This window comes from Phacochoerus africanus, chromosome 2, assembly GCF_016906955.1.
Source record: "Phacochoerus africanus isolate WHEZ1 chromosome 2, ROS_Pafr_v1, whole genome shotgun sequence".
NCBI lineage: Eukaryota > Metazoa > Chordata > Mammalia > Artiodactyla > Suidae > Phacochoerus > Phacochoerus africanus.
Window position 1 is genome coordinate 268,215,436 of NC_062545.1, and position 13,285 is coordinate 268,228,720.

The 13,285-nt window shown below is 36.9% G+C and overlaps 1 protein-coding gene across 9 annotated transcripts in view; it reads right to left on the bottom strand.

The window, feature by feature from the left end:
- The window catches only part of DENND1A (DENN domain containing 1A), a 518,366-nt gene that overhangs the window by 319,540 nt on the left and 185,541 nt on the right, over nucleotides 1–13,285 (bottom strand). The window lies entirely within an intron of this gene.

The following is a 13,285-nucleotide window of genomic DNA, read 5'->3' on the forward strand; positions in this document are numbered from 1 at the left end:
TCCCCTGCCCTCGGTCTTAGTCTCCCCAGGGAGAACCACTAGGGAAAGATAGGAATCACATAGAGCCACTTAAAGCCTACCTACTTTAACAAATGAATGAGGTTTCATATTTAATGTTCCATCTCGAAGTGAAAAAAACGTTAAGAATCAAATGCAATTTTAAAAAATTTAAATACTTCCATGCATTGGCAAGACTCTAATAAAACTTCTAGAATCTCTCTGATCATGTATCGCAAACACATTCATGGGAATAAGGGAAGAATCACACAAGAAACATGAATTACAGCAATAAAGCCCTAATGAGCTCACTGGAATTTAGTAAGATGATCTGAATAAAAACAACAGCAACAACAACAACAACAACAACAAAAAAAAAAACAGAAAATTTTGAATCTAAAGGGATGCTGACAGCTATCTAGTCCAACTCCCTCATTTTACAGATAGGGTTGATACAGGTCAGACACCTTGCCCATCAGAAGTACATACAGAATTTGAACTCGAGTCCTAAAACTCATCTTTACTATATACTGCACTGCTGCTAAAGAAGACTTAATTAACTACCAATCCTGTGAGGCTACTGATCTTTAAGTTATAGAATGTCAATGTAATTTATTATTAACACTTTTAAGACAGACAAAATTTTTTTAATAATGATTTTTATTTTTTCCATTGTCAAAATTTCATTAAAGCCAGTGAGGTAAGCTAAGGGAGTACAGCAGTTAATCCTGCCTGAATTAGAACTATTATGATTATACTAGGTTAGAATTACTGTCAGCATCAATATGGAAAACATTAACAATTTTAAAATTTAACCTTGAATTGAACTCAGTCCCGAAAGGGCAGCTCACTATGTAATTGTGTAGTTCAAATTAAATTTACTAAGAAAACCTAGCTGTGTTTGGAAAAAACATAACAGAAGCAAAGATGTGGGGAGGGAGTGGGAGGGATCGGGAGCTTGGGCTTATCAGACACAACTTAGAATAGATTTACAAGGAGATCCTGCTGAGTAGCATTGAGAACTTTGTCTAGATACTCATGTTGCAACAGAAGAAAGGCTGGGGGAAAAATGTAATTGTAATGTATACATGTAAGGATAACCTGACCCCCTTGCTGTACAGTGGGAAAAAAAAAAAAAAAGCAGCAAAGATGTTTGTGTGTGTCCCCTGTTCTTCTACAATGTGATAACAGGACATCCCAGGAAGGTATTTCAAACTCCATCTTCTTCAGGGGACTGAGCAGCCATCACCACACTTCAAAAGGAGCAAAAAATGTGTTGGTATAAACCATGAGCAACTCCCATCCTTTGGAATTATTTTGAAAACAATACTCTTAAAACAAATACACCTGAATTCCAAGTGAATTAATGTACTGCCATTTAGTAACTGTTACTGGAGTTTTGCTATTTACATCCTAAGCTATTATTTAACCAAAAAATACAAATATCCTTCTGGAAAGTTTATATGAGAAAATTCTTTCTAAGACCATTTAAAAGAACCCACTAGTTTTAATAGTCTTAGCTGAGAAAACTTCCTAGAAGAATGAGAAATTTAAACAAGAGGAACAATATCCAGAATATAAAGCACTCAACATATAAACGTTTTTCAGGGGACTTGTAAGCAGTATATGTTAAAGAAGATTTTAAGATTAATAGCTAGAATGAAATGAAATTTAAAACATATTCAAACTAATCTATATATTTGTTTGTTGTATATACAGACTCTCAAAAACAGTCCCTAAATATAACTTACAATCCTAAATCATTGTTTGCTGGTTCTCCTTTTACAAAGTAAAAACGTGAAGATAAATAATCGTCACAAAGCTGCACACTGCTGACATCTGGGCCAGATTACATCAAACACTGCCTTCTGGTTCAACATAGCACAAGAGAATAAAAAAATTTTCCCAATTTAAACCTGTCCCTAGAGCCATAAAGAATGAAAAACTGCCGAGTCAACAGCTTCTGGGTTTGTGCGTGCATGCGTCTGTGTGTTGGGGGTGGTGGTGATGTTTTTGTTAGCTTGTTTGCTTTCCAGTTTTTACTTCATGCATGTTCAATCTATCTACATACTTTTCTCTTTCCTACCTTACCATTCATTGGCTTTGTAATGCTCTGAAAACTTGCATTCCAAATTATTAATGGAACAAACCTCATATCCTTAAGTGCCAAAAGAATTGGCTACTGGTACAGAAACCATTTGAAGGACACCAGCAACTTTTGTTAAGGCTATTGTTTTATAGCTAAATGCCATTCAGAGCAACTTGAACTAGACCCTTTTACTATCAAAGAGAGTAATTCACTGGGTTGCCTGGGATTTGGCTGGCAGGCCATCCCAATATTTATCTGGGGACAACTTTCACCTTTGGCTACAAAATACTAACACAGAGCTTGAAATTGACCAAAGTAAGGAAAGTAAATACTATGAAAAAGATGTAATCTGGATTTGCTGTGGCTATTACTCAAATGATGAAACCTACAATACTCTGTTGCAACACAGTCACATGTGTGCCTGTGCACATACACACACAAAAGAAGTTAAAAACATTTTGTATGGCTTTTAGTTAGAGTATAACATTCCAGCCTTCACCTCAATCTAGAAATGTTTCCAAAAATAAAATCTGAAGATACAACCAGTTGTCTGCCATACTCTCAAAAAAATCTGCTGACTTGCTCTGATTTCAGAGTTGCTTTTCATTAGCAAAAGGTAGGAAAAGAGGGATTTATGGAGTTTTCAGAGCTGACTTAAGTTTCAAATAATTACCTTACAGACACTGGAGCAGTCAGTGCAGTGAGGGAGTGAGAAGGCCTAGCACAAAATACATGGAGCAGAGGAAGGAGAGAAAATAACAAGCAAACTTTGGGCTTTCTTCCTAAGCTTCAGGATTTCTTATTTTCTTATTAAAGATAAAATTTAAAGCATTTATCTTTCCTGAGCTGTACACAACTTAAGTTCCTACTCGGAATAAGGATGATGTTCAGATATAATAAAACCAAGAGAGAAAAAAGCCAGACTTTAAAGCATCTGGGAGTGACAAATTAAGACAAGAAATGGGGTAAGCCGTGGGAAAAAGTCTCAGGTCCGCCTTAGCTATGACTTGCAGCTGAAAGCTATCTCAGCTTTCCAGGTCCCACTCTTCCGAGATGATGAACTCATACTACCTTTTAATGAGAGGCTCGTATCTGCCTTTGATGTGTGAAAGACACTCCCAGCTGGAGGACAGTACAAGAAAGATCTAAAATATTTGCTTCAGCTGCACAGAGCTATTAATGAAAGTTTAGAAAATGAGGTAGCATTAGGGGGAAAATCTTCAGAAAAAAAAAAGGTGGCATACCCTCATTTTAGGAACTCTTGGGGAAAATATTCCCTTAAAATCTGACAAATAATCTTCCCTCTTCTACACACAAGAGTTCTTCACCTTCCTCTGCCTTGTCCAGGGCACATTCTTAATTCCCTAGCATGTAGGAGACAGAAAAAGGGCTTCATATAATTTGCTACTCCCACAAAACACCAAGGGTGAAACTCATATAACACTCATACAATAGAGAGGTTATGAAACCCAGTGGATTCATAAGCTCAAATGGGGGAGAGTTTTAGAATCAATTCTTGTAAAACCACCTTTAAGTGTGTTTAAGAATGGGAGCACTTACAGTGAAATCCTGGATGAAAGGGAACACGAGTTCAAAGAATTATTTTTCTAATTCTCTGTACTGTTTAATGTTCTGAGGTTACTACCTTCTTTCTAGGTGAGAAAAAGCAAGCAAAGATAGAATCTGGCATTCTTAATCATCTATCTATCTAAATACATTTCTAACAATCAAGTCTACTCTTAATATAGTGCAGAGGCACAGAAAACAACCGTTATTTCCACAGGCTAAAAGAGGTTTTCTCTTTAGAGTTTGGGACACTTTAAATCACTCTCAGCTGATCTTCAGAGTAACTGCACTCCCTGAATGAGCAGGGAGTATCTTAGAGTCAGTGAAATATTTGAGACCTTGTCTTACTCCTAAATCAGGTGTTTCATATAACATTGTTACCTATATGTTAACAACTTTACAAAGGTCTCATTATATTTATTTCATAGATGTTGGAAATTAGGATCAGAAGCTGAATCTAGTTTGACTAAATGTAAAAGCTTTGCTTTAGAACTTGAGGTAATTAAACATGAAGGTATCATCTACCTTCTGTGGGAGTAATAAAGGCTCTAAAGTAAGGGTGTTGAGGGTGTGTGTGTGGGTGTGTGTGGGTACAGGCAAATACCGACATTAGGAAATAAGTTATTGTACCTATTCTATTCATTCAACAAATACTTATGAGGGATCTACTACAGATCAGATACCCTTATGAGCTCCCTCTTAATCAATCTAATTTTTTATAAAGTCTCTAGGAAATTATATCATTTCTCTTTTCAGAGTTTCCATATTCCTAGGCCTATGTGACATTCCCTTTTCTCCTCACACATGCCTGACTGAAATCATGCCAAACCTCAGCAGCTTTTAGAAGTGATAAGTTTGCTGGAGTATTTATGTTAAAAATAACAACTTCAACAGCATAACTGGAAATAAATATTACATTCCAACAATCAAAACTTAACAAGTGGTCAAGTAGAGAGAGATAAGGACTGATATGACTGTATACCTCAGGATGACAAGTGATAACCAAGATAGCTTTCCTAGCCACCATCAACATGTTACAGTATTAAAATAAATCAACTTTGTAAACAGAATGCTTCCTCTTTTTAGTCTGATTAACTTATTCATTTCTTTCAAAACATTCTGATTGCCTCCCTGTCTTTAAATTCAGATAATGTAGCTGGATTAAAGACAAGAATTAGGGAAAATAATAGTTTCTCGTCTCAGTTACTATGTTGGTTTGCAGGAGCACAAATTACTTAAGGCCTTTTCTTATGATTCTTTTTGACAGAGAGCAAGGGACAAGAAAATGCTTACCCTCCTCATGCCTAAGTTTCCTCAACCAGTAAATGAAGAGATAGATTCACTGCTCCTTGAGTTTCATAGAAACTGAAACTTGTTTGAGTAAAGCTCCCCAGTGGATGCTGAGGGCCATCCAAAAAACACCTAGTAATTTCCCAATCTGAGTTATGAGTTCTTATCCTATATTTGAGCCACACAACACCAACAGAAAGATCATATCGAGAGTTTTGAGGGGAGAAGAGAAAGGCCAGAATCAACACCATCAAAAAGAAAGGGCAATTATTTTCTCTTCTCCTTATGTTGAGCAAGAATTCTGAATTGTCTACCCCAGCCAGAACACTAGGAGGACATGTCCGGTTCAGGCCGGAGTGTGGCTTTGGAGTGAAAGGGTTATCGCAGTGCTCTGGAGTTCAGTCTCCTCTGCACATACACAAACACAAGTGCATAGCGCCCCACCGCTGTTTGTCCCCTCGGCCTCACAGCCCTGCCAGTTGGCAAACCCAAGCCAGGAAGTTGTCAATTCCAATTGCGTTTAAGGCCATGTAGTCCTATTAAAGAAGCCTTGCTGGTTAAGGGGCGTCCTCTGTTTCCAAAGCATGGGAAAAAAAAAAAAAAAAAAAGGGCTCTGCTTAGATTGGAGCTGGCAACTTTCACTGACTAGAGTTTTCAAGGAGCTATGAATGAGTTTAACAAAGGAGGTCTGTGGCTAGTTTCTGGCTGAACTCCATGTCAACAGTTTTTAAGGTCACAGGCCACACTAACTAACATTTATTCCCAGCAGACCCTGTTCTAAACACAAGCTGTAAGTAGTACAAATTTGGAATTTTTCTGTAATCCCTTGAGATATTCCTGATCCTTCCACATGTTTCTGCTCAATTAAAAACAATTCTCACTTTGCACCACAAGAGAGGCCGTGCTCAGCGATCTCAGTCCATCCTTAGGGTAGATGAACAAAAACATGGCAAATCAAAGGGCTCGAGTGGGGAAGGGAAGGAATTCAGCTGGATCACACTGAAAAGTGCAGACAGCTCCCCAGGGGCTCAGTTTGTGAAAGCATAAAAGGGGTTATGACAGAGATCCTGAGGCCATAAAAAAGCAGGTTTGAGGCACGAATTGGGAATAGGTTCCTAGTTCTTTCACACAAATAAGATAGAAATTTCTGAGAAAATGAAAAGGTCATCTAGGTAAGTGTAAAGTGGTGATAATCTACATGACAGATGCTAAATATCCCACTGTGAAATTAATACAATCATTCCTCAATTAAGATGAACTCTTAACATTTCTAAAATCAAGATGCTTCTTGAAATCAATCTAAAAATCAACACAGTCTTTTTTTCCCTCCACTGAAAAGCTGTTTTTACCTCTATTGTGGTACATTTTACAACTGACGGTATTTTTAAATCTTGCAAGGCAACATAGGAATAATTACTTTGGATTACGCGCCAAAAATTTCATTTAATCCCCAGGAGTACCATGGGAAGTATTCTCTATTTTATGGATGAGGAAACTGAAGCTCAGAAAAGTGAAGTGACTTGTTTCCATTCCTATGGCAAGTAAGTGGTAGAACCAAAATTTGAATACAGGTCTAATTTCAGAGCTCAGATCCATTCCACAAACTTAGTGGGGAAGAAAACACATACTAGGCATCAGTTGTCATTTTGGTAGTTAAAGCACTACCATTTGTGGCATTCTATATTGGGATTATGTGCTATATGAACGTAATTATAATTTTTCCAAATTAAAAAACACATAATCTGTGGTGTGATGAATATTTGCATTGAACTTGACAGGATAAAACTGCCTGAAGAACTACCTCGTTGAAAACATACAAAGAAGGATTTCCCATCTTGGCTCAGCGGAAAGGAATCCAACTAGGAAACATGAGATTGTGGGTTTGATCCCTGGCCTCGCTCAGTGGGTTAAGGATCAGGTGTTGCCGGGAGCTGTGGTGAAGGTCACAGATGCGGCTTGGATCTGGAGTTGCTGTGGTTCTGATGTAGGCCAGCAGCAACAGCTTCAATTAGACTTCTAGCCTAGGAACCTCCATATGCCAGGAGTAAGGCCCTAAAACAAACAAACAAACAAAAAAACCCCCAAAAACAAAACAAACAAAAAAAACCTTTAAAACACACATGATCCCATTACTTAACTAATCTCATTGTTAATACTTAGGTATTCAGTCTCCCGGTCTTTATTTTTTTTTAGGGCTGCACCTGCCGCATATGGAGGTTCCCAGGCTAGGGGTCAAATCAGAGCTACGGCTGCTGGCCTACATCACAGCCACAGCAATGCAGGATCCTTAACCCACTGAGATTTGTTTCTGCTGTGTCACAATGGGAACTCCTGATCTTTATTTCTATAAATTTCTCACAAAACAAAGATATTATATATGAAAATTCATGTTTTTTTTTTACATTATGTCCTAGATATTTTCCGTGTCATTAAATAATTACCAAAAACATAATTTTAATGGCCTCATGGTATTAATTGAGCTATTTCCCTCAATGAATATTTTCTAACTTTTCATTCTATGTTATAATAAACATCCTCATACACCTATCTTTACATATATTTCTGAGTTTTCCTTACATTTCCAAAAATGGGAATAATTTTCAAGGTTTTGAATATACACTGCCAATTGTTTCCAGGAAGGTTGGGACCACTTTCCGCCCTGACCCACAGTATGTAAGTGCTCAACTCAGGGCCACCGAGCATCATCTGCAAGTTGATGTGACCAGACTCACACAGACTTGGTGATGTACTTGCCCACACAAATCACATCTATGACAGCAACATGTATATGTTGCAATTGGTCTATCCTTTTAATGACACCTGAGCTGTGTAATGTTGTTAAGGTGCCAATCACTACCTAACCAAGATCCTTTGTCTATTTTATCTCTAGTCCCAACCCAAAAAAAAAGTAGAGATGAGGAAATTAAGGCTCAAAAAATATAAATGGAGCACCTAAAAGCAAACTTTCACGTCAGCAGGACTAGGATTCAAGCCCTATTCTTGCTCTTTATGCCATGCCTCCTTCTAGCTCATTTTACCTTTCGGATGATCAACTTTCCTCTTACAATCCCAGCACTGCCTCTTTCTCTAGCAATGCCTCTTCAGACCATGCGGCAAGAGTAATCTTGAGGGAAATAAAGAAGGGGAATACCTAGATCTAGTAGGTTTTGAGAAAGGAGAATAGCAAGCTGCATGTCTATTTATTTATTCATTTGGTATGTATATTTTTTAGGGCTGCACCTGAGGCACATGGAAGTGCCCATGCTAGGGGTTGAGCTGGAGGTGCCAGCCTACACCACAATCACAGCAACAGCAAGGTGGGATCCAAGCTGTGTCTGCGACCTATGCCACAACTCATGGCAACGCCAGATCCTTATCCCACTGAGCAAGGACAGGGATCGAACCCACATCCTCATGGATACTAGTCAGGTCGTTACTGCTGAGCCACAATGGGAACTCCCTGCATGTCGTCTTTAAAAACAAAGCTGTAAGTGGCAGTAGTGTGGGAACAAATGCTTACACACAGCTCGCAGAACAGTAAAATGGCACAGCCACTCTAGAAAACAATTTGGCATTATCCAATAAAGTTGAAGATGTATGTAGCTAATCAATTTGCTTTATACACCTGAGAACCTAGTGCCCTTATGTTCCAGGATACCTATTTAAGAATGTTCATAAAAGCCATGAACCAGAAACAGCCCAAATGGCCACTTAAAATACCAAAAACTTATGTAGCAAAGAAAACAAACTACAACTATAAGCAATAGCATGGATGAATCTCAAAAATTAAGCAATAGAAGACTTAGAATAAAAATTCCAAATTATATAATCCACACAGAGTTGCAAACAAGACAAAACTATGCCCTATTATTTAAGGATAATACCTACGTGAAAAAATTATAAGGTGTAGATTTTTTAACTTAGTAATTATATGGGTATTTGCTACATAATTGCTTGCGTGCACTTATGTGATACATATAAATATATGTACACTTATTGTATATATAATGTGTGTACATATAGTTAAAATCAATGCACTTTCCTTTTGCAGGTTATAGTTCACAATTTACAAAAGAAAGGCACAGGGTTGCAGCTAAACATTTTCACAGTAGATACAACACACAAAAACTTTATCAAGTGTTACTTTATTAGTCATCACAATACTCTGAAGTAGTATATTCTGAATTCCCTCCTGAAATAACTGTCACAAAGATGAATGATGGATAAGTGAAAACATTTTTATTATAATCTGATTTTTAAGAAGATAAAAAAATCAAATATAGCACCAATGTTCACGCCATTATAACCTAAGTATTAGATCTGAGGAACGGACAAATTCAGGGATTCCCACTGTGTGAAAGTTAAACTATCTCTTCAAATTAAAAGACTTAGAATTATAATCTCTAAGAAATTTTAATAAAGAGAAAAGATACAAAATCACGTTTTGTTTCCAGTGGTTAGGAAACACTGCTTATCTTTACTTAATGAGGATAATCAACATTTATATATTTTCATGTACCAAAAAAGAAAAATGACAAACTAAAAATTTCCCTAAGATAATGGAACCAAAATTACTATTTAAAAAAATTTTTTTAAACCTATGTGACAACAGAAACCCTAGCTCAGCACAAAACTGGACACTAGCAAATCTTTTTTTCTAGAATCTTTTCGGTTTGGGGTTGTTTTTGTGCCTTTGGTTTTTGTTCTTTATCCCTCTAAAGATTTCCTGTTTTCATATGGGACTAGAATTACATGTTTTAATTTTTTTAATGTTCTTTTTTAAAAAAAAATTATTATAGTTTATTTACAAGGTTCTGTCAATTTCTGCTGTACAGCAAAGTGACCCAGGTGTACATATATATACATATACATATTCCTTTTCTCACATTATCCTCCATGTTTCACCACAAGTGATTGGATATAGTTCCCTGTGCTATACAGCAGGATCTCATTGCTTATCCATTCCAAATGCAATAGTTTCCATCTACCAACCCCAAAGTCTTAGCCCATCCCTACTCCCTCCCCATCCCCCTCGGGAAGCACAAGTCTATTCTGCATGTCCACGAGTATGTTTCTTTTCTGTAGATAGGTTCATTTGTGCCATATATTAGATTCTAGATACAAGTGATATACGGTATTTGTTTTTCTCCTCTGACTTACTTCACTTAGTATCAGAGTCTCTAGTTCCATCCATGTTGCTGCAAATGGCATTATTTTGTTCTTTTTTATGGCTGAGTAGTATTCCATTGCATATATGTATCACATCTATTTTTCTTTTTGCTTTCTAGGTTCGCAGGCTCGGGGTCAAATCGGAATTGCAGCTGCCAGCCTACACCACAGCCACAGCAATGCAGGACCCAAGCCACGTCTCTGTCCCAGACCAGAGCTCACGGCAACACTGGATCCTTAACCCATTGAGTGAGGCCAGGGGTCAAAGCTGCATGGATACTAGTCAGGCTCCTTACCAATGAGCTGCAACAGGAACGCCATACAACATCTTCTTAATCCATTCCTCTATTGATGGACATTTAGGTTGTTTCCAGGTCTTGGCTATTGAGAATAGGGCTGCAGTGAACACAGAAGTGCATGTATTTTTTTCAATAAAAGTCTTGTCTGGATATATGCCCAGGAGTGGGATTGCTGGATCATAGAGTAGTTCTATATTTAGTTTTCTGAGGTAACTCTGTACTGTTTTCCATGGTGGTTGTACCAATTTACATTCCCACCAACAGTGTAGGAGGATTCCCTTTTCTCGACACCCTCTCCAGCATTTGTTATTTGTAGACTTACTAATGATGGCCATTCTAACCTGTGTAAAGTGGTACCTCATTGTAGTTTTGGTTTACATTTCTCTAATAATTAGTGATGTTGAACATTTTTTCATGTGCCTGTTGGCCATCTGTATGTCTTCTTTGGAGAAATGTCTATTCAGGCCTTCTGCCAATTTTTCAATTGGGTTGTTTTATTGCTATTGAGTTGTATGAGTTGTTTGTATATTTTAGAGGTTAAGCCCTTGTCAGCTGCATCGTTTGAAACTAATTTCCCCAAAAAAGGTTGTCTTTTTTTTTTTTTTTTTATGGTTTCCTTTGCTGTGCAAAAGCTTGTAAGTTTGATTAGGTCCCATTGGTTTATTTATTTATTTTTATTTCTATTGCTTTGTGAGACTGACTTAAGAAAACATCTCTATGGTTGATGTCAAAGAATGTTTTGCCTATGTTCTCTTCTAGGAATTATGGTATCTTGTCTTATGTTTAAGTCTTTAAGCCATTTTGAGTTTATTTTTGTGCATGGTGTGAGGATGTGTTCTAGTTTCATTGATTTACATGCAGCTGTCCAGTTTTCTTAGCACCACTTGCTGAAGATACTGCCTTCTTAAAAAAAAAAAAAAAAAAATTTTTTTTTAAAGGAAATTAGTCATTAACCAAAAAACTACGGGACACTGAATTTCACCCAACTTATTTTTCCACTACACATTTAAATAAGTTTTAAAATGTCAAGTTTTTTTAGAGCCAAGCACTTTTTCCTGCATTTTGGGCTCATTAATACACATAAAGAACTAGTTAAAATACCAGGCTGAATAAATGAACAATGGGACAATTAACCCCATATACAAAGCTCCACCCACTGTACTTCAAAGACATCTGAAATAGAATGGATTAGAAACCATAAATGATGCCTCTCAGAATTAATGGTAATAAATACTGCTTTGTATTATGGATAAGGGATTAAAAATCTTCATAGTGGCAGTCTAACACTTATGAATTTAGTTAGAGGACAATGTCCTTAGTTTTGCTGAAGGTTACTGGTAGTTTCATTCTCCGTGAGTGAAAAATAAAAACGTATTTGATTTCCATTTCATACTATAGCATAGAACTAAGTTTATCTACAGTGTTTAAAAATTCCCAAGTTTCAGGAGTTCCTGTCATGACTCAGCGGTTAACAAGCCCAACTAGCATCCATGAGGACTTGGGTTCGATCCCTAGCCTCGCTTAGTGGGTTAAGGATCCGGTGTTGCCATGAGCTATGGTGTAGCTCGCAGACGTAGCTCGGATCTGGTGTTGCTATGGCTGTGGTGCAGGCCCATGGCTATAGCTCTGATTGGACCTCTAGCCTGGGAACCTCCATATGCCGCGGGTGCGGTCCTAAGAGACAAAATACAAAAAAAAAAAAAAAAAAAAAATTCCAAGTTTCTACATAAAGTTTTAAGATATGTATACTTTGTTTTCATTCAGAATGTAATACACTCAAAAATAAAAATTTAGGAGTTCCTGTTGTGGCTCAGCGGTTAATGAATCTGACTAGGAACCATGAGGTTGCGGGTTTGATCCCTGGCCTCACTCAGTAGGTTAAGGATCCGGCGTTGCCGTGAGCTGTGGTATAGGTTGCAGACACGGCTCGGATCCTATGTGGCTGTGGCTGTGGTGTAGGCGGGTGGCTACAGCTCCGATTTGACCCCTAGCCTAGGAACCTCCATATGCCTCAGGTGCAGCCCTGAAAAGACAAAAGGGGAAAAAAAAAAAAAGATCAAAATTTATACTGCTTTCTAACTTTAAAAGTATTCCCTTTATGCTACATTGTTTTTTGCAATTTACAATATAACTAATGCTAATAAAAAGGATTACTTTGAAGATATAAATGTCAAAGTGAAATATGGAAAGGAAAAGTAAACTAAATATATACTTTGGACTTGATTTAACTAAGACATTTGACAGTATTTTCATACTTTAATGTTCATTGTTTTTAGAAGTTAATAACTATTTTTCATTGTCAAGAATTGGGTAATAGCTTACGCATTCATGTTAAGATAAAAAGTAGTTGAGGGTTTTTTTTTTTTAAAACAAAAGTACCAAAGTAATTAGCTGAATGATAAATTCACTAGAAATGCATTTATAAAAGCTTAAGTCTTAGCAAGAAATAGTTTTTAGATAACTAAGAACTTCTTCCTTTATAAATCAATCTCACACAAATAAATTATACAATCAAAAAGACTCTCAGGAAAGAAAATTTAATGATATATAAAGAAGCTTTCTTAAATAATATAATAAATGAAAAAGCTAGATATAAAACTATACCTACAGCATGATCCCATTTCAAGGAAAGAAACACATCCAGTCATTATTAAAGTCATGAGATGACAGACCACTTTTCTTACTTTCCTGAAGTTTTCTAAATTCCTCTAGTGAGGAAGTATAGCTTCATAATCTCAAAAAGAAAAAAAAAAATCTTAAAAATAAGTGGCTCATAATGGACTATAAGAATTATGGGTTCCTCAAACTTCAGATGGCATGATGATTTTTCTGTTTGCAATGATGTAAAGAGGTATTATCTCAGTCTTCTGGGGCA